The sequence below is a fragment of the Engystomops pustulosus genome, chromosome 1 (assembly GCF_040894005.1).
Source record: "Engystomops pustulosus chromosome 1, aEngPut4.maternal, whole genome shotgun sequence".
Lineage (NCBI taxonomy): Eukaryota > Metazoa > Chordata > Amphibia > Anura > Leptodactylidae > Engystomops > Engystomops pustulosus.
In genome coordinates this window covers 9,408,441-9,430,954 of record NC_092411.1, presented here as the reverse complement: position 1 = coordinate 9,430,954, position 22,514 = coordinate 9,408,441, and positions in this window count along the sequence as shown.

Below are 22,514 nucleotides of genomic sequence, written 5' to 3'. Positions count from 1 at the left end.
CAGTATTATAGTAGTTATATTCTTGTACATAGGGGGAAGTATTATAGTATATTCTTGTACATAGGCGAAGTATTGTAGTAGTTATATTCTTGTACATAGGGGGCAGTATTATAGTAGTTATATTCTTGTACATAGGGGGCAGTATTATAGTAGTTATATTCTTGTACATAGGGGGCAGTATTATAGTAGTTATATTCCTGTACATAGGGGGCAGTATTATAGTAGTTATATTCTTGTACATAGGGGGCAGTATTATAGTAGTTATATTCTTGTACATAGGGGGCAGTATTATAGTAGTTATATTCTTGTACATAGGGGGCAGTATTATAGTAGTTATATTCCTGTACATAGGGGGCAGTATTATAGTAGTTATTTTCTTGTACATAGGGGCAGTATTATAGTAGTTATATTCTTGTACATAGGAGGCATTATTATAGTAGTCATATTCTTGTACATAGGGGGCAGTATTATAGTCGTTATATTCTTGTACATAGGGGGCAGTATTATAGTAGTTATATTCTTGTACATAGGGGGCAGTATTATAGTAGTTATATTCTTGTAAATAGGGGGCAGTATTATAGTAGTTATATTCTTGTACATAAGGGGCAGTATTATAGCAGTTATATTCTTGTACATAGGGGGCAGTATTATAGTAGTTATATTCTTGTACACAGGGGGCAGTATTATAATAGTTATATTCTTGTACATAGGGGGCAGTATTATAGTAGCTATATTCTTGTACATAGGGGCAGTATTATAGTAGATATATTCTTGTACATAGGGGACAGTATTATAGTAGTTATATTCTTGTACATAGGGGTAGTAATATAGTAGTTATATTCCTGTACATAGGGGGCAGTATTATAGTAGTTATATTCTTGTACATAGGGGGCAGTATTATAGTAGTTATATTCTGGTACATAGGAGGCAGTATTATAGTAGTTATATTCCTGTACATAGGGGGCAGTATTATAGTAGTTATATTCTTGCACATAGGGGGCAGTATTATAGTAGTTATACTCTTGTACATAGGGGGCAGTATTATAGTAGTTATATTCTTGTACATAGGGGGCAGTATTAGAGTAGTTATATTCTTGTACATAGGGGGCAGTATTATAGTAGTTATATTCTTGTACATAGGGGGCAGTATTATAGTAGTTATATTCTTGTACATAGGGGGCAGTATTATAGCAGTTATTTTCCTGTACATAGGGGCAGTATTATAGTAGCTATATTCTTGTACATAGGGGGCAGTTTTATAGTAGTTATATTCTTGTACATAGGGGGCAGTATTATAGTAGTTATATTCTTGTACATAGGGGGCAGTTTTATAGTAGTTAGTATAGTGGCAGCAGAACTGTGAAAAATGGTTTTATTTTTTAGCATTGTTGCTTTCCTTGGAGGTCAGTTCTCCTGACACATTCCCTTTATTATCCATACTTAATACCTGGAGATGGTTGCAGATGCAGTAAAATACCTTTAGTAGTGACCAAAACAATGAAAACTCAGATTATTCCCTTATAATCGTAGGTCATATTGGGAATCATTGGATGAATAGATATTGCCTGCACTTTCTAATTTTTCCAAAATATTATGTCCCCCATCCCCTCTTTTCCTCAAGTCACCCTATAGTTAACACCTCCATACTGTTCCTGCAGATTTACTTATCTATCAGAGGGGCAAAGTGGCTGAAGGCTCTGGGACCCAGGACAGAGGGGCCCAATGTAAACTTGTTTCCAGTGACTAGTGTAGGTTACTGTATTATTTTTGACCTTTCAGGACCTGTGGCCGTCTTCCAATGGTTCTTCAGCACAGCCGGAAGAGAGAAAGACAGGGGTCATGTATGAAGTATGTGTGTCTGTCTGTCTTCTATATGTCTGTCTAATGGTACCCCAACCTTATTGTCAAACGCTATTGGACCTCCCACATGTTATGGGGGGACACCTAGGCACCACAAAAACACTGGATTGCATCTTGCAGTATTTCTATTGGCCAGGAGTGTACCATAAGGTAGAGAAATATTGTGAAACCTGCCCTGACTGTCCAATGCATGCTCCAAGGGTGCACTTTCAAAGCCCGTTGGTACCTCTGCCTATTATTGAGGTACCGTTTGAAAGGGTCGCTATGGATTTGGTGGGTCCTCTGGTTAAATCTGCTCTGAGGCGTCAGCATATTTTGGAAGTCAAGGTCTACGCTACTCGATATCCTGAGGCCATCCTGCTATGACACACATCTGCAAAATGAATTGCTAAAGGATTGTTTGCCGTGTTTTGCCGAGTGGGACTGCCCAAGGCCATTTTGGATCCAACTTTATTTTTACGCACAAATAAGGAAACATCAGTGGCTGTCCTAGGTGAGTTCAGCAGGGACCCAGAGCTCTTGGGGTGGGCTCGGCAAGATGAAAATTTACACCCACTACATATAAGCTGCTGTCTGTTTGAAACCCACTCACACAGGCAGCAGCTACAAAACACGTTGCCCAAACTACAACCAAAGCCCGTGTTTTTTTCGCAAATGCCAATGGGACAATCTACGCAGTAACTTATTACTCACTGCGCCGTCACAGGTTTAAATTGTATAGGCACCTGAGGACACCAATACAGTAGAAAGAAGGAGAAGAAGTTTGGATTATCATATTATCTTCCTTCTAGGGTCCTGGGCTGCCTGGGACTGCAAGAGGCCTTGAGTCCTGTCTGGCGAACTCTGCACTGGTGTGATGGTGCGGGTGCCCAATGAGAGGGCTCTGAGTTCCACCCCTGGCACCCGTGCCATAGATTCCCCACCACTGCTCTATATAGTGCTTCTTCTGCTTCCCATTCTGCTTCCCATGTGCTTTGGTGTTCATCTCCGCCTCCTATCCTCTGCAGTCACGTCAGTGTGAGGAGGAGGGGGCCGTCTCATGATTCCCTCATGTTTGAAGACCCCACATTCCTGACAATGTTGGGTTAATCATGTGGGTACTTTGGAGGGACCGCGGGCCGTGGGCAACTACTCAAAACACCCATATGGTAATCCACCATTAGCCACACTAGTAAGTCTACACTGCACTTGCCCGTGAGTTCTAGGGGGGTCTCAGGACCTGCTTCAGCCAATGATTGCCCCCCTCATACCTGTGTACAAGCCAAACAATGACACTCTGTGGTCAATGGAAGTGACATTCCCCTCCGCAGATGCATAAATAAGTTGGGTGCATCTACAGGGTGTTACCATTCCTCCCGTCTGGTTGGCAATTAGTCGTGGGCTTTACAGAGACTTTTTGCTGTGCCATTGTTTCATGTTAAGCTCATGTTTCATTTAGCTCCATGTATGGCTGTGTACTGCGGCTGTAGCTCTATGTATGGCTTTGTACTGCGGCTGTAGCTCTATGTATGGCTGTGTACTGCGGCTGTAGCTCTATGTATGGCTGTGTACTGAGGCTGTAGCTCCATGTATGGCTGTGTACTGTGGCTGTAGCTCCATGTATGGCAGTGTACTGTGGCTGTAGCTCCATGTCTGGCTGTGTACTGCTGCTGTAGCTCCATGTATGGCTGTGTACTGTGGCTGTAGCTCCATGTATGGCTGTGTACTGTGGCTGTAGCTCCATGTATGGCTGTGTACTGCGGCTGTAGCTCCATGTATGGCTGTGTACTGTGGCTGTAGCTCCATGTATGGCTGTGTACTGTGGCTGTAGCTCCATGTATGGCTGTGTACTGGGGCTGTAGCTCCATGTATGGCTGTGTACTGATGCTGTAGCTCCATGTGCAACATCCCCCACCGGGGCCTAGCCTTTTCTTGGGGCCTGGAGGCAGCCGGGGCCCAGAATACCGGAGTGGCTGGCGGTAACAACACGCCAAATGATTCTGTACAAGCGCACTACTGGAGTGATCTTGGAGAGGAACCTCAGGAGTGTGGTCACCAGCCTGGATGCAGGGGCAGGCTGGGATGTAGATGTGTCCAATGCTGGAAGCTGCAGCTTTGGCCTGGTTGTCCTGTGTCACTCTATGTGAAGTAGTTATTGAGATGAGGCCTAGCAGGCCTGTAGTCAGAGCTTGTGCTCAGAGCTCCTCCTGTGTTGAGAGCTCGGCCTGAAGAGATCCGCTCTCTCTGAAGTTTCTGGAACTCTCCTCTAACTCCTCCCCTGACTAAGGGTTTAGTTACTCCCTAGTCAGGTGGTCTCCTTCTCCAATCACACTCCAGTTACAATCGCGGAACATGATTGGATGATAACATTAACATGCTTAACCCTTGCCTATCCAGGAAGAATCTACCGGTGCTCAATTACCTCGATATGTATTGCATAGGTATGGCAGTGTACTGCTGCTGTAGCTCCATGTATGGCTGTGTACTGCTGCTGTAGCACCATATATGGCTGTGTACTACTGCTGTAGCTCCATGTATTGCTGTGTACTGCTGCTGTAGCTCCATGTATGGCTGTGTACTGCTGCTGTAGCTCCATGTATGGCTGTGTACTGCTGCTGTAGCTCCATGTATGGCTGTGTACTGTGGCTTTAGCTCCATGTATGGCTGTGTACTGCTGCTGTAGCTCCATGTATGGCTGTGTACTGCTGCTGTAGCTCCATGTTTTTCTGTGTACTGCTTATCCCATGCTCCAAGGAATCTCAAAGTGGGTCCTTGAAACTTCCAGCCAGATGCAGAGGCAAAATTTAGATGTAGTTGAGCAACACGGAATCGGGAGCCGGAGCAGGGTAAGTGCACTTTCTTTTTCTACAACCCTGCCCTGGCCCTCTAGATTCCTGGAAAACCCCCTTTAGTGATATATACATGGGATAGGTCTTTAATATCAGATTGGCCCAGCATCAGACTCAACACAGAAACTGGAGGATTACAGCTCCGTTATTGGTGTAGTGGGTGTCCAGTTTTACTGCAGGTCACTTTTTTTCCTTTGCCCCCAAATAACGGACCCCAATATTTCACATTGATTTCCTATCCTATGGAAACTTCAACAACAAAATAATCCAGAAAACCCCTCTAATTAAGGTGCATAAATCAAATGTAACCAGCTTCTGAGCTCCCCCTATTGGTGGACCAAGGCAGACAGAATTCTGTTCATTGTTATAGCAGTGAAGGCTGTAAATGGTCTTTTTGGCAGAGGTAGTACCTCAAAGTGGCCACTAGATGCCGATATATGACAATAGAATGTGTAGCATTCAGTAGGTTCTGGATGTCCTGGTACATAGTAACAGGGACAAATCAGTAACTGTAGACTCTGGATTCCGACCCAATACGGCTCATTTACTAAGGGTCCACGGACCGCGATTCCGTTGGGTTTTCCCGAATATTTCCGTTTTGCGATAAATTGCCCCTGGTTTTTGGCGCACACGATCGGATTGTGGCGCATTGGCGTCGGTTTGCATGCGACAGAAATGGGGGGGGGGGCGTGGACGTCAGACAACCCGATGGATTCCGACAAACTGCGGAATTTAAAAAATGAAATGTGTCGCAGGATCAAACACTCACATGCACCAGGAAGAAGCAGGTGAACTCCGGCGGACCTCGGCACAGAAACGACACCTGCAGGAAATTGGATGCACGACCTTAGTGAATCGCGGCAGACCCGAATCCTCATCAGACAACGCACCGCGGGATCGCGACAGGACCGGGTAAGTAAATGTGCCCCAGAATGTCTTCTTCTTGTATTTAGAAAGAGCCTTGTAGGTCAGATAATCCAAAAATCTTCAGTGATAACAGAATGGGATGAGACAGAATAACCTTACACTATACAGACCTGTGGAACAGCACAAATTCCCAACACAAATTACCATCAATATCACAAATGTTCTCTGACAAACTCAGCACCACTACATCTGCATCATCTGCTCCAGGGTCCTTTTAATGCATTGGTCGGCTAAGGGCAAAGGTCACAATGGTGGGACTCCTGTTACCCCTCAAAGAAAACCAGCTGCTATAGAGGATAGGAGGAGTAGTACTGTGCTGTGTCCATATATACAGGATAGGAGTAGTAGTACTGTGCTGTGTCCATATATACAGGATAGGAGTAGTAGTACTGTGTTGTACCCATATATACAGGATAGGAGTAGTAGTACTGTGCTGTGCCCATATATACAGGATAGGAGTAGTAGTACTGTGCTGTGCCCATATATACAGGATATGAGTAGTAGTACTGTGCTGTGCCTAAAAATACAGGATAGGAGTAGTAGTACTGTGCTGTGTCCATATATACAGGATAGGAGTAGTAGTACTGTGCTGTGCCCATATATACAGGATAAGAGTAGTCGTTCTGTGCTGTGCCCATATATACAGGATAGGAGTAGTAGTACTGTTCTCTGTCCATATATACAGGATAGGAGTAGTAGTACTGTGCTGTGTCCATATATACAGGATAAGGGTAGTAGTACTGTGCTGTGCCCATATATACAGGATAAGAGTAGTCGTTCTGTGCTGTGCCCATATATACAGGATAGGAGTAGTAGTACTGTTCTCTGTCCATATATACAGGATAGGAGTAGTCGTACTGTGCTGTGCCCATATATGCAGGATAGGAGTAGTAGTACTGTTCTCTGTCCATATATACAGGATAGGAGTAGTAGTACTGTGCTGTGCCCATATATACAGGATAGGAGTAGTAGTACTGTGCTGTGCCCATATATACAGGATAGGAGTAGTGGTACTGTGCTGTGCCCATATATACAGGATAGGAGTAGTAGTACTGTGCTGTGCCCGTGTATACAGGATAGGAGTAGTAGTACTGTGCTGAGCCCGTGTATACAGGATAGGAGTAGTAGTACTGTGCTGAGCCCATATATACAGGATAGGAGTAGTAGTACTGTGATGTACCCATATATACAGGAGAGGGGTAGTAGTACTGTGCTGTACCCATATATACAGGAGAGGGGTAGTAGTACTGTGCTGTACCCATACATACAGGATAGGAGTAGTAGTACTGTGCTATGCCCATATATACAGGATAGGAGTAGTAGTACTGTGCTGTGCCCATATATACAGGATAGGAGTAGTAGTACTGTGCTGTGCCCATATATACAGGATAGGAGTAGTAGTACTGTGCTGTGCCTATATATACAGGATAGGAGTAGTAGTACTGTGCTGTGTCCCAAGGGTTAATGCAGACATCTGATAAGCAGGAATAGTCTGTTTGGTCCATGTTGGCCTCACTAGCATAGACACCTTTGTAATGTCCATAATGGGCCTGCTTATTATGCAGTAGGGGGAAGGCTGGTAGTGGGACTCCTACTCCATCCGGGCTTCGGTCCTGGGTTTCTGTTTAGCCCCTCAGGTGCAGGTCACAGGTGCAGGTCACAGGCCTTGTTAGAGCCTGATATAATCTGCAGGCCAGAAGCAGCAGGGGAGGCACACAGCAAAGGTAACTGAGTGCCTACTGATATTCTGCTGGCCAAGAGCGTGTGCCAGGCAGCCTGGTACCCGTATAGCTAGGACCTAGCCGGGTAGGGTTTATTTTGTATTTTGTATGTGCCTAAGCCAAGGCTGAATTTGTGTTTTAAAAAAGAAGTGTGAATAAAACACTTGATTTTGGACTTTAACTCTGCATGTGTCCCTGCTTCCTGCACTGCTACAAAGCATCTACCAGAGCAACTCCCCACACATGGTGTGAAGTACACACTAGTTGCATGTCCTGGATGTTGACAGAGCTGAAGCTGAAAGCCACAGCCATGGAAGAGTTAATAAAGCAGCTTGTCCAGTGCAATGTGTAGCAGCAACAAGCCATAGCGGCTCAGCAGCAGGCCAACATGCAGCAACAGAAAAGGCATGAGGAGGCAATTGCAGCGCAGCAACAGCTGCTCCAGCAGGTGACCTGGCAACTGCTCAGCACAGGACTGTCCCAGCGATGACTGTGAAAGACCCCAGGGAAGAGGTCCGTAAAGCCATGACAAAGATGACAGCAGAGGACGATGTGGAGGCCTATCTGACAGGGTTTGAGAGGGTGGCCACCCGTGAGAGGTTGCCACAGCAATACTGGGCAGAGGTGTTGGCCCCATTCTTCGTCGCTGATCCCCAGCAGGCATACTATGATCTGAGCTAGGAGGATGCCCGAGACTACCCGAAGGTAAAGGCAGAGATCTTGGCCCGACTAGGAGTGGATCTGCAGCTATGTGCTCAAAGAGTGCACGACTGGAGTTACCAGGAGGCGCTACCACTGAGGGGGCAGATGCACCAACTAGTTCATTCGGACCGTAAGTGGTTCAAGCCGGAGACCAGCCCAGATTGTGGAGAAAGTTGTTTTGGACCGTTTCCTGAGGGCCTGGCTGGGTGAGATCCAGCAATGGGTGGGGTCTGGTGCCGGAACACTGGTGGGGTTGGTGGAGAGATTTTGTGCTACCCAGTCCCTAAAAAAGGGAGCCTCTTACACCAGGGCAGGCCCTAAAGCACGGAAGGTCATGTCACCCATGAGTCCTCAGGCTAAAACGACGACCCATGTCCGGGAAGTACCCCAGGGGAGGAGGAGGGGGGAGGCTCCCACATATTGCAGCCCATTGCCCCAATTCCTCAGAGCCCATGGACTGCAGTTCCGCCAGAAGGGTTTCTCTCTATGCTGCCGCACTCTACACAGCTACTAGCCCCGACTCTGCTGATGAGCGCCACCTGTGCCGGGTGACTGTGGCAGGGGATCCAGCGTTGGCCCTGATGGACTCAGGCAGTCGGGTGACCTTGGTTAATGGGTCCCTCATAGACCCCAAGACAGTCACAGGGCGCACAATTGGTGTCCTGTGCATCCATGGGGACGTAAAGGACTACCCCACTACAGTTATTAACTTCCAGACCTCTTGTGGAGAGACACTACATGGGGCAGCGGTTGTCAAGAACTTGCCCGATGACCTTATCTTGAGACAAGACTTCCCCATGTTCTGGACTTTATGGCGGGGAAACCAAGAGTTGGGGATTCATTCTCCTGTGTCATCCAGTCAGATCTCAGAACCCGAGCCTGATGACCCAGATTCTGGGGATCCTCCTGTAGGGGTGGCCGCCATAGAAGAAGAGGGTAGTTTAACATTTCCCCTAGATGTTATGGCAGGCGAAACTGAGGAGGTAGTAACAGGGCCACAGTTGTCAGATTTGGAGGTAGCCCATGACAACTTCGGTACTGCACAACCCCAGGACCCCACTCTGGTCCGCTCCAGGGAAAATGTAGTAGAAATTAATGGAGTACCACAGCACAGAGGTGCTGATAAGTTGTTTCCTCGACTGGTGGTTAAGCAGGAATTGTTGTACCGTGGCCATATCGCCAATCGGTATTGGACCTTGCACATAAGCATGTAATGGGAGGACACCTAGGCACCACAAAAACACGGGAACGCCTCTTGCAGCATTTCTATTGGCCAGGAATGTATGATAAGGTAAAAAAAATATTGTGAAACTTGCCCCTTGTCAATTGCATGCTCCCAGGGTGCACTTTCGAAGCCCATTGGTACCTCTGCCCATTATTGAGGTACCATTTGAAAGGGTCGCTATAGATTTGGTGGGTCCGCTGGTTAAATCCACTCGGGGTCATCAGCATATCTTGGTAGTCATGGACTATGCTACTCAATATCCTGAGGCCATCCTGCTACGCCACACATCTGCAAAATTAATGGCTAGAGAATTGTTTGCCATGTTTTGCCGGGTGAGACTACCCAAGGAGATCCTCACAGATCAGGGAGCCCCTTTTATGTTAAAAGTCCCCAAGGAGCTATGTCGGCTCTTTAACATTAAACAGTTACGCACCTCTGTGTACCATCCTCAGACGGATGGATTGGTAGAACGGTTTAACAAAACTCTAAAGAGTATGCTAAAAAAAGTGGTGAACAAGGATGGGAAGGACTGGGATGTACTGTTGCCCTATTTAATGTTCGCCATCCGAGAAGTCCCACAAGCCTCTACTGGGTTCTCGCCGTTTGAGTTAGTGTATGGCAGACATCCCAGAGGTCTCCTGGACATAGCCAAGGAGACATGGGAACAAGAGCCCACCCCCCACAAAAGTGTAATAGACCATATCACAGATATGCAGGACAGGGTGGCGGCCGTCATGTCCATAGTCAAGGAGCATATGGAGGAGGCACAAAGAACCCAAAGCCGGGTTTATAACAGGTCAACAAAAGTAAGGACCTTTAATCCCGGTGATTTGGTTCTTCTGCTAGTCCCCATTGTAGAAAGTAAATTTCTCGCTAAATGGCAAGGACCGTACGAGGTGCTAGAGAAAATAGGAGAGGTGAACTACAGGATACGTCAGCCCGGACGGAGAAAACCCGAGCAGACTTATCATGTAAATCTGTTAAAGGCCTGGAAAGACAGAGAGAGTCTGCATACAGAGATGGTCCTGACTAGTCCACCTCCTGCGCTACCCTCACAGGCTGCAGATAAGCAGCAAGTTTGTAGCAAGAAATACAGATTTGTTTTCAGAGTTGCCTGGTTACACATCTGTAATTAAACATGATATTGTCACTGAGCCAGGGGTAAAGGTAAGATTAAGGCCGTACCGAGTCCCTGAAGCTCGTAGACAAGCATTATCAGAGGAGGTTCAGAAGATGCTGAAGCTAGGGGTTATTGAGGAGTCCAAAAGTGAGTGGGCCAGTCCAATTATTCTGATCCCCAAACCTGATGGGACGTTGCGATTTTGCAACGATTTTAGAAAATTGAATGAGGTGTCTAAGTTCGATGCCTATCCCATGCCACGGGTGGACAAGCTTATTGAAAGACTAGGGGGAGCTCGGTACTTCAACACCCTGGATCTAACCAAAAGCTATTGGCAGGTACCCCTGACAGATAGGCCTAAGGAAAAGACAGCCTTTATCACCCCTGAGGGCCTTTTTCACTATGTTGTGTTACTGTTTGGGCTTCATGGGGCCCCCGCCACCTTCCAACTTTTAATGGACATAGTGTTAAAGCCACATAGGAGATACGCCTCAGCCTATTTGGATGATATCATCATCTTCAGCCTTGAATGGGAGAGTCACTTGGCCAAGGTACAGGCCGTAGTAAACTCTCTAAGGGAAGCGGGCCTGACTGTAAACCCCAAGAAGTGTGCGCTGGGAATGGAGGAGACACACTATTTGGGGTATGTGATCGGTCGAGGTATAATTAAACCTCAGGTCAACAAGATTGACGCTATACAGGGTTTGCTTCAATCAGTGAGCACCAAACAAGTCAGGGCGTTCCTGGGCATTGTCGGGTACTACAGACGGTTTATACCAAACTTTGCCACAGTATCCGCTCCCCTGAATGGACCTGCTGAAGGGTAAAAGATCCGTCATGGTGCGGTGGAATAAACAAGCAGAAGGGGCTTTTCAGGCATTGAAGTCTGCATTGTGTGGATCTCCGTCCTCATTGCGCCAAACTTCAAGAGAGATTTTATTGTGCAGACGGATGCGTCAGATGTAGGGCTGGGAGCTGTCCTGTCTCAGGAGGTGAATGGAGGAGAACACCCCATTACCTACCTGAGCAGGAAGCTCACGCCAGCTGAAAAAAATTACAGTATCGTAGAGAAGGAATGTCTGGAGATAAAGTGGGCATTGGAGTCCCTACGGTACTACTTGCTGGGACGACAGTTCCGTCTCATAACTGACCACTCTCCTCTCACGTGGATGAGTAGAACTAAGGAGAAGAATGCCAGGGTCACTAGGTGGTTCTTGTCCCTCCAAAATTTCAGTTTTACGGTGGAGCACAGAGCCGGGAAACTACAGGGCATGCCTTGTCCCAAGCGCATTGCTTAATGTCAGGAGTTCGCCCCGGTGGGTCTGAACTGAGGGGGAGGGTATGTGAGAAAGTAAGAGGTGTCAATTGGGAGAACTGCTATCTGTCATACAGGCAGATGAAGGATGTGTGGTAAAAGCCCCGGATTTTTTTGCAGTAACCCAGGGGTTAATGCAGATATATAGTAAGCAGGAATAGTCTGTTTTGTCTGTGTTGGCCTCGCTAGCATAGACACCTTTGTAATGTCCGTACTGGGCCTGCTTATTATGGAGTAGGGGTAGGCTGGTAGTGGGACTCCTACTCCACCCGGGCTTAGGTCCTGGGCTTTTGTATAGCCCACAGGTTGTTCCCAGGCCTCATTAGAGCCTGATTTAATCTGCAGGCCAGAAGCAGTAGGTGAGGCACTACCTGGAGAGCTGAAGGCTGGACCGTGTACACACAGCAAAGGTAACTGAGTGCCTCCTGATATTCTGCTGGCCAAGAGCGTGTGCCAGGCAGCCTGGTACATGTATAGTTAGGGGCTTTTATTGTATTAGGCAGTGCCCAGACGGGCAGGATTTATTTTGTACTTTATGTGCCTAAGCCAAGGCTGAATTTGTGTTTTGACAAGGAAGTGTGAATAAACACTTGATTTGGATTTTAACTCTGCATGTGTCCCTGCTTCCTGCACTGCTACAAGGCATCTACCAGAGCAACTCCCCACAATATATACTGGATATGAGTAGTAGTACTGTGCTGTGCCCATATATGCAGGATAGGAGGAGTATTGTGTTGTGCCCATATACACAGGATAGGAGTAGTCGTACTGTGCTGTGTCCATATATACAGGATAGGAGTAGTAGCACTGTGCTGTGCTCCATGTATGGCTGTGTACTGCGGCTGTAGCTCCATGTATGGCTGTGTACTGCGGCTGTAGCTCCATGTATTGCTGTGTACTGCAGCTGTAGCTCCATGTATGGCTGTGTACTGCGGCTGTAGCTCCATGTATGGCTGTGTACTGTGGCTGTAGCTCCATGTATGGCTGTGTACTGCAGCTGTAGCTCCATATATGGCTGTGTACTATGGCTGTAACTCCATGTATGGCTGAGTACTGTGGCTGTAGCTTCATGTATAGCTGTGTACTGCGGCTGTATCTCCATATATGGCTGTGTACTGTGGCTGTATCTCCATATATGGCTGTGTACTGCGGCTGTAGCTCCATGTATGGCTGTGTACTGTGGCTGTATCTCCATATATGGCTGTGTACTGCGGCTGTAGCTCCATGTATGGCTGTGTACTGCGGCTGTAGCTTCATGTATGGCTGTGTACTGCGGCTGTAGCTCCATGTATGGCTGTGTACTGTGGCTGTAGCTCCATGTATGGCTGTGTACTGTGGCTGTAGCTCCATGTATGGCTGTGTACTGCAGCTGTAGCTCCATGTATGGCTGTGTACTGCAGCTGTAGCTCCATGTATGGCTGTGTACTGCGGCTGTAGCTCCATGTATGGCTGTGTACTGCAGCTGTAGCTCCATGTATGGCTGTGTACTATGGCTGTAGCTCCATGTATGGCTGTGTACTGCAGCTGCAGCTCCCTGTATGGCTGTGTACTGCAGCTGTAGCTCCATGTATGGCTGTGTACTGCGGCTGTAGCTCCATGTATGGTTGTGTACTGCGGCTGTAGCTCCATGTATGGCTGTGTACTGCAGCTGTAGCTCCATGTATGGCTGTGTACTATGGCTGTAGCTCCATGTATGGCTGTGTACTGCGGCTGTAGCTCCATGTGTGGCTGTGTACTGAGGCTGTAGCTCCATGTATGGCTGTGTACTGTGGCTGTATCTCCATATATGGCTGTGTACTGCGGCTGTAGCTCCATGTATGGCTGTGTACTGCGGCTGTAGCTCCATGTATGGCTGTGTACTGCGGCTGTAGCTCCATGTATGGCTGTGTACTGCAGCTGTAGCTCCATGTATGGCTGTGTACTATGGCTGTAGCTCCATGTATGGCTGTGTACTGCGGCAGTAGCTCCATGTATGGCTGTGTACTATGGCTGTAGCTCCATGTATGGCTGTGTACTGCGGCTGTATCTCCATATATGGCTGTGTACTGCGGCTGTAGCTCCATGTATGGCTGTGTACTGCGGCTGTAGCTCCATGTATGGCTGTGTACTGCGGCTGTAGCTCCATGTATGGCTGTGTACTGCGGCTGTAGCTCCATGTATGGCTGTGTACTGCGGCTGTAGCTCCATGTATGGCTGTGTACTGCGGCTGTAGCTCCATGTATGGCTGTGTACTGCGGCTGTAGCTCCATGTATGGCTGTGTACTGCGGCTGTAGCTCCATGTATGGCTGTGTACTGCAGCTGTAGCTCGATGTATGGCTGTGTTCTGCGGCTGTAGCTCCATGTATGGCTGTGTACTGTGGCTGTAGCTCCATGTATTGCTGTGTACTGCGGCTGAAGCTCCATGTATGGCTGTGTACTGCAGCTCTAGCTCCATGTATGGCTGTGTACTGCAGCTCTAGCTCCATGTATGGCTGTGTACTGCAGCTGTAGCTCCATATATGGCTGTGTACTATGGCTGTAGCTCCATGTATGGCTGTGTACTGCGGCTGTAGCTCCATGTATGGATGTGTACTGCGGCTGTATCTCCATATATGGCTGTGTACTGCGGCTGTAGCTCCATGTATGGCTGTGTACTGCGGCTGTAGCTCCATGTAAGGCTTTGTACTGTGGCTGTAGCTCCATGTATGGCTGTGTACTGCGCCTGTATCTCCATGTATGGCTGTGTACTGCAGCTGCAGCTCCATGTATGGCTGTGTACTGCAGCTGTAGCTCCATGTATGGCTGTGTACTGCAGCTGTAGCTCCATGTATGGCTGTGTACTGTGGCTGTATCTCCATGTATGGCTGTGTACTGCAGCTGCAGCTCCATGTATGGCTGTGTACTGCAGCTGTAGCTCCATGTATGGCTGTGTACTGCAGCTGTAGCTCCATGTATGGCTGTGTACTGCAGCTGTAGCTCCATGTATGACTGTGTACTGCTGGTGTAGATCCATGTATGGCTGTGTACTGTGGCTGTATCTCCATGTATGGCTGTGTACTGCAGCTGCAGCTCCATGTATGGCTGTGTTCTGCAGTTGTAGCTCCATGTATGGCTGTGTACTGCTGGTGTAGATCCATGTATGGCTGTGTACTGTGGCTGTAGCTCTATGTATAGCTGTGTACTGCGGCTGTAGCTCCATGTATGGCTGTGTACTGTGGCTGTAGATCCATGTATGGCTGTGTACTGTGGCTGTAGCTCCATGTATGGCTGTGTACTGCTGCTGTAGCTCCATATATGGCTGTGTACTGTGGCTGTAGCTCCATGTATGGCTGTGTACTGCGGCTGTAGCTCCATGTATGGCTGTGTACTGCGGCTGTAGCTCCATGTTTGACTGTTTACTGTGCCTTTATCTTCAGTTCCACCTTATAGAAGAAATGTCAGAGTTACAGCAAAGGGGAAATGCTGCAGAATTTTGAGCTTATAAATAATATGAGCACTTACTGTAAATCTGGTGATTTATAGATGATGACTGATTGCACAGTTCTCTATTATTTTTTACACTTTCATGTCAGCTTTTTCATCTCTTCAGCACAAACATTTTAGGTTTCTCACTTCATTACAGTAGCCAACATAGTAACATTACTGCAGCCAATGAGGTCCCCCATTATAGTAATGGTTCCCCACCAGTAGTGAAAACATTAATGATTTCTCACAGCCGATGTTGTCACTGCCCCCCCCCCCCCATAGCGATTATTTTCACTGAGGTCTTACTGTAGCTTATAATGTCAGGGTACCCAATGTAGCCATGATAGTTACAGGGTGCCCTCTATAATCAATATAGTTACAAGCCCTACTGTATCCAAGATATTCACAGGGCCCCCTCTGTAGTCACTATAGTCACAGGGCCCCTCTACAGTCAATTTAATCACAGTCTCCCACTGTAGCCATGATAGTATTGGCAAAGGGCCCTCACTGTAGCCATTATATATATAAAAATTCTTACTTACTGTGTCTGTTGGTTGTTCCAACATGTGCATAAACAAAGAGTCTTAGGATACTTAGGGTTCAAGCCTACTTAGCCCTTTCTTCTGACACAGACATACAAGAGGACACTAACAGGTATCAAAACATTAATGGTTCCCCACAGTAGCCAATAGAGAAATTGTGCCCCCACTGTAGCCATTTTAGTCACTAGGCCACAACTCTAGACAAATAAATTCACAGGGTCCTCTCTGTTGCTAAAAAATCACTGGGCCCCCACAGTAGCCAATATAGCTTCAGGGCAGCACTTTATCCAATATATTCAAAAGATCCGTACTGTGAGTAATATAGTCCTGCTGTAGACAAGATAGTTACATGGCCCCACTGTAGCCATTATTGTTATAAGGACTCCACTGTAGCCACTACAGTCACAGGTGCTTCACTGTAGCCACTACAGTCACAGGTGCTCCACTGTAGCCACTACAGTCACAGGTGCTCCACTGTAGCCACTACAGTCACAGCTGCTCCACTTTAGCCACTACAGTCACAGGTGCTCCACTGTAGCCACTACGGTCACAGGTGCTCCACTTTAGCCACTACAGTCACAGGTGCTCCACTGTAGCCACTACACAGTGGCTCCACTGTGGCTCCACTGTAGCCTCTACAGTCACAGGTGCTCCACTGTAGCCACTACAGTCACAAGTGCTCCACTGTAGCCACTATGGTCACAGGTGCTCCACTGTAGCCACTACGGTCACAGGTGATCCACTGTAGCCACTACGGTCACAGGTGCTCCACTGTAGCCACTACAGTCACAGGTGCTTCACTGTAGCCACTACGGTCACAGGTGCCCTGCTGTAGCCACTACGGTCACAGGTGCCCCACTGTAGCCACTACAGTCACAAGTGCTCCACTGTAGCCACTACGGTCACAGGTGCTCCACTGTAGCCACTACGGTCACAGGTGCTTCACTGTAGCCACTACGGTCACAGGTGCCCCACTGTAGCCACTACAGCTACAGGTGCTCCACTGTAGCCACTAAGGTAAAATTCTTGTATCTTTCTCCTCTCTAGTTTCCTCCCTTCCAGTTTAGCTGGGTCAAACATTCGGGAGCAGTTTATCTTTAGGAGGGCCCCAGGGCATAAGTTTATTTGAGGCCTTCAAAACTTTACAAAACAACATAAAAATATCTTGTAAACTAGAACTAGTGATGAATGAGTTTGTGGCCATAACACGTGGCATCGGAATCAACAGCAGTGAATTCTCAGAATATGAAGTTTAAGTTCCCTTTAGGATATCTGATTGAATAAAAGAGTAGAGGACCACCCAAAACTTTTCTTGCTATTTCCTGCTGTGTTTATTCCAAAATTTAAAAGAGATGAATTCATGAAAATAAAGAGAGATTGGAAAAAAGATAAAATAGCTCATCCGGAGATATAGACCACAAAATTGTGACAACCAGAAGATTTGGATCCCGCAAGTAAGTGACTCATACACCTTACATAGCGATCCACCTATTGTTTCTTTTCCGGACAACTGTATTTTGTGGAAATTAGGAGAAATCGAAATACATTGCAAGTAATTTCAAGTAAAATCAAATCAGGGCAAATTAGAAATCAAAACCATAGACAGACCCTTCTGGTTAGGCTTTTTAAGAGCCATAAGTTGTTCTATATATAATCTGCCCAGGGCATCCTATAAAAATAACACTAATACTTAGGCAAAGGTGAGGCATATTTCCCCATCCCAACCTAGTGTATAATACATGAAGTATTCTTTTTTTGGTATGTATTTATATGTGTGTGATATATTTATGCATGCTGCTTATTTATTGCTGGTATATATTTATATGTGGGGCACAGGCACTGTAGGTATCTATGTGTTTGTTATATTCATTGCAGGTATATATTTATGTGTGTGGCATAGTCACTGCAAATATCTATGTGTTTGTTATATTCATTGCTGTTATATATTTCTATTTGCGGTATAGTCACTGCAGGTTTCTTTGTGTTCTTTATATTCATTACTGGTATGTATTTATATGTGTGGCATAGTCACTGCAGGTATTTATGTGTTTGTTATATTAATTGCTGGTATTTATTTATGTGTGTGGCATAGTCACTGCGGGTATCTATTTGTTTTTTTTTATTCATTGCTGGTATATATTTATATGTGTGGCATAGTCACTGCAGGTATCTATGTGTTTGTTATATTCATTGCTGGTATATATTTATATGTGTGGCATAGTTTCTGCAGGTATCTTTGTGTTTGTTATATTCATTGCTGGTATACATGTATTTTTGCGGCACAGGTACTGCAGTTTCTATGTGTTTGTTATATTAATTGCTGGTATATATTTATATGTGTGGCATAGTCACTGCAGGTATCTATGTGTTTGCTATATTCATTGTTGGTATATATTTAGATGTGTGGCATATTCACTGCAGGTATCTATGTGTTTGTTATATTCATTGCTGATATATGATTATGTATTTACTACATTCATTACAGTTATCTATTTAAATGTGCTATATAATTATTTCAGCTATGTATATATGTGCAGTATTTTTTCTGGAGGTACATATTTTTTGTGCACTATATTTCATGCAGGTAGGCCTCATTCTAAATAATTCCATGTAATTTGGCCTCTTAGATTTATTTTAAACGGGGGGAGGGCACGATTACATATTTCTGCTTAGGTTCGGCTATGATTCTGCCATGTTTTTGCTGTGATTTTACAAGAAGGGGGTCACAATTTTGCTTGTCTGCCTCCACTATCTCACTTTTCCATTGCCAGGTTTGGCCCATGTGTACTGAAGCCGGGAAGTGCTACTCTGGATTTAATGAACCACTGGAAAAGGTCCAGGAGTTTTGGACCCAGGGGAATATAAGTGCTTGTTTTTTTTTTAATTTTGCTCTGGACAAAATGTGACCTTTAATTTTTTGTTTTTACTCTATTGCTTCCACAACTTGCAACCCCAAAACCACAGGCTACACTTTTGGGGGACTTTTTGGGGACATAGCCAAATACATATAATTGTAAATAAAGTCCACTGCTCTATACCTTCACATTCCTGTTACTGAGGAGGTTTAAGTAGGGGACTAAAATACAAGTCAATAAATTATAATTTATGAATTTTGCCTAAACATATTTTTTTATTATTATTCTTTTTTTTTCTCCTTTTTTTGCCTTCCAGCTGCAGCCGAGTAATAACCATTTTATATATCTCTGGTGATTGCATTAGAAGAATCCCAGACCGTGCTGAATATTATGTCATGTGCATGTAAAGCAGATGTTTCAATCGTAAGGGTAAATACATTAGATGGAGTTGAGGTCCTTCTCCGCTCTCCACTTTATGAGGACCTGCATGTGTTTACATTAGAAAGAACCAAGATCATCGCTTGACTGGGGGATAGAGGACATTTATAGAACATCTGCTCTGACATGAAACTAAAAATTGAAAAGCTGAGGGAATATTATAGGATCCTCCATGTGCTGCTTAAAGCCAACTTGACATATCTTTACAACGTGCAGATGACTCAATATCCAGAGTCTACGCCAATCCTGACAGTAAATAACCCGCTAGTATGAGCTGCTCGAAAGCAATAAAGCGAATGGACCTCCATAAATTAACAATATTGGTCTTCTCTTCCCATAATCCAGTCTAAAAAAAAAGTTGTACCCTAAAGTCTTGGCCGTTGTGATGTAGACCCGAGACCAATCCAACAGTGTAGACCAAGAAGAGACCTCCTCAAAGGTGGTTGAGGTGGAGATGCTCAGGCGTGTGTGACAAAGAGGTCCAAAGATTGGGGTGTCCTCCACCAAGCAAAATCAGTAAAGTGCAAGGAACCAATCAAACTCGACAGATCCGAGCCAGATGTACAGTCGCCTAGCCCAAGATAATTTCACCAACCAATCACACAAAAAATCAAGTATAAGCCGAGGCCCCTAATTTTACCAAAAAAACCTGGGAAAACATATTGGGGGTCATTTACTAAGGGCCCGATTCGCGTTTTCCCGAGGTGTTACCCGAATATTTCCGATTTGCGCCGATTTCCCCTGATTTGCCCCGGGATTTTGGCGCATGCGATCGGATTGTGGCGCATCGGCGCTGGCATGCACGCAACGGAAATCGGGGGGCGTTGTTGAACGAAAACCCGACGGATTCGGAAAAAACGCCGTATTAAAAAAAAAAAAGTGTCGCTGGACTCGCGCTTACCTTCAATCGGTCCGGCTTGGTGAAGATCAGTGCATTCCGGGGAACTTCAGTGCAGCAGCGCCACCTGGTGGACGTCGGAGGAACTGCCTTAGTGATTCCCGGCCGGACCCGAATCCACCGCAGAGAACGCGCCGCTGGATCGCGAATGGACTGGGTAAGTAAATCTGCCCCATTGACTCAAGTATAAGCCGAGGGGTGGAATATGCATTGGTCACAACCTCCCCAGTATATAGCCTGCTGGACCCTGCCCAATAGTATATAGCCAGCACCTGCCCCACGGTATATAGCCTGCCAGCCCATATCCCCCAGTATATAGCCAGCCCCCTACCCCAGTATATAGCCAGCAGCGGGGTAGCCGGAAAGGTGAGTTTTGATATATATTTTGTTTTACTCGAGTATAAGCCGAGTTTGGGTTTTCAGCACATTTTTTTGTGCTGAAAAACTGGGCTTATTCTCGAGTATATATGGTAATTTGCCAGAAAATGCCACAAGACACAACACAGATACTGAGCCCATTAGACCACGTCACAACTGTCAATTTTTGATTTAAGTAAAAAATATATAAAAAATAAAAAAATATTGGTTACATCTTACCTGTCTGTAGGGCTTGAGATTGAACAGGGGAAGATAGGTCCAGGATGAAGAGTCAGGAGGTACCTTGGTCAGGACGAAGATGGCAGCACTGCCCCTAGTGTACCCTATGCCTAATGATAGTTTGTGCCCTCACAAGGGCAGTCTTAGAACTAACCCTAAGTCACGCTGCGATGCTGTAGTACACGCTAAGGAGAAATCCTGACCAGTTTCTAGGATGTGCCTTTTCTCAGGGGATCAGAACCAAATTCACTAGGGTATCAGTAGCTTATACCCTGATCACTACATGGGGCAGTGGTCCATCTCAAGAGCACTATGCATACTCATCAGTACACACCATACTGCTCTTGAGGTGGACCACTGTCCTGCCACGGCAGTTATCAAGGTACAAGCTACTGATACCCTGATGAATTCTGTTCTGATCCCCTTTGGCAAGGCCCATCCCTGATAGTCCTAGAAATGAGTCAGGATTCCTTCTTAGGAAGTACTAGAGCATTGAATACTAAGATATGACATCGAGATAATGAAGCTCTGTCCCTTCTATGGCTGGTTCAGCGCTTCTCCTAGCAGGTGAGTTTTTCTCTGCAGGAGAGGATGATGTAATCACTTTTCTCCCTTCCAGACTAATTAATCCCTGCACCATCCCCCAGCTGTTGTGTATGAGTGATCCAGCTCAGGTTGATTGGTCATGTCTTCACTAAGCTTCATTTGTAATTCCAAGCTCCCTTGTGTAATGTGTTGATCGAGGCAGCCATGCTGACCCAGCTTTCCCAAGGTCCTAAATGTTATAAATGTTTTTTCAGCAAAACTGCTCAACTCAGGGATTAACCACGATATGATCCTGCATCAGTGTAGCTACAGCATTCTCCGGGTATGTTTGCTTCATAATGCATCAAATCAAATGGTAGGTTTCCTTTAAGTATATGAGTCAGGTCAGTGCCATATGAAACAGGAGCAACCACACTCTTGATACCTTCTGGACTTTATCGCCAAAAAAGAATAGGGAAGGATCCTTAAGAAACCAGGATAAAATCCCAAAACAACTGCCCATTGCCAAAGCAGCAGGATACAGTAACAGAACAATGCCGGTAAGATGGCGGCTGCCTACATTGTAAAACATGGCGCGCTACCGGCTTCTGTTTTCCGAGTTGCACTTAAAATGAAAAAGTTACCAGAAATGTTACTAAATGAAACCCTTGGCATAACAGTCATATGTAAAAAATCTGTCCTGACCATTAAAAACAACATTCTGGGAATTCTGACAAGGGAAATAATTGTGCATTTTAATACGGACACATTGTTACAGGCAAGAAGCCAGGACAAAGATTTACTCAGTATTCGCATTCCTCGGATACACCTCTGATAAATGCCGGACCTACAGTAGACGCACTTCATCTTCTCAACAATGTAGACCTTCACCAAAGTGACTGTAATACTTGTATTACTACATGGATCGCGCCAATTGCCACGTTACGTGACAGATCCCTCCGACACGAAACATCCATCTCCGGCACAAAGCTTATTCACTAAAGTGCATGTTGTCCGCACTCACAGACGTATTTACACAGGACTATCCCAAGCCCCGTCTTGTTCCAAAGAAAATCCAAGAACTCACAAATCTGTTAACATAGGATTCTCTCCAATATCTGGATTTTTTTAAGTTTTATTTTAAAACCTATTGCGTTAGTCCGTCAAATTCTTGGTCTCCAAATAGTTTTTATGTGCTGTAGGACACATTTCGGGACAGTGTCACACGTTCCACCTCGTTCTTTGTCTACTGATGACTTCCCATGATGCTCTCCACGTATTCTATCTATTTCAGGACAGATTGTTAAGCTTGTACTTAGGAATGCGAATGATTTTAACTGTTCACTTAAGTCTTTTTGAATGTTTCCATTTTGTTCTCCATCTCACCCAGACCACCATGAAGACTTCTTCCAGCCATTACTCATTTGTCACCTAGAAGGCTTTGACTTCTTAGATCTCGGGCACATGCCTCACCTTTTTACCACCCTAATTACAAACTTCCCATTATGTTTGTCCT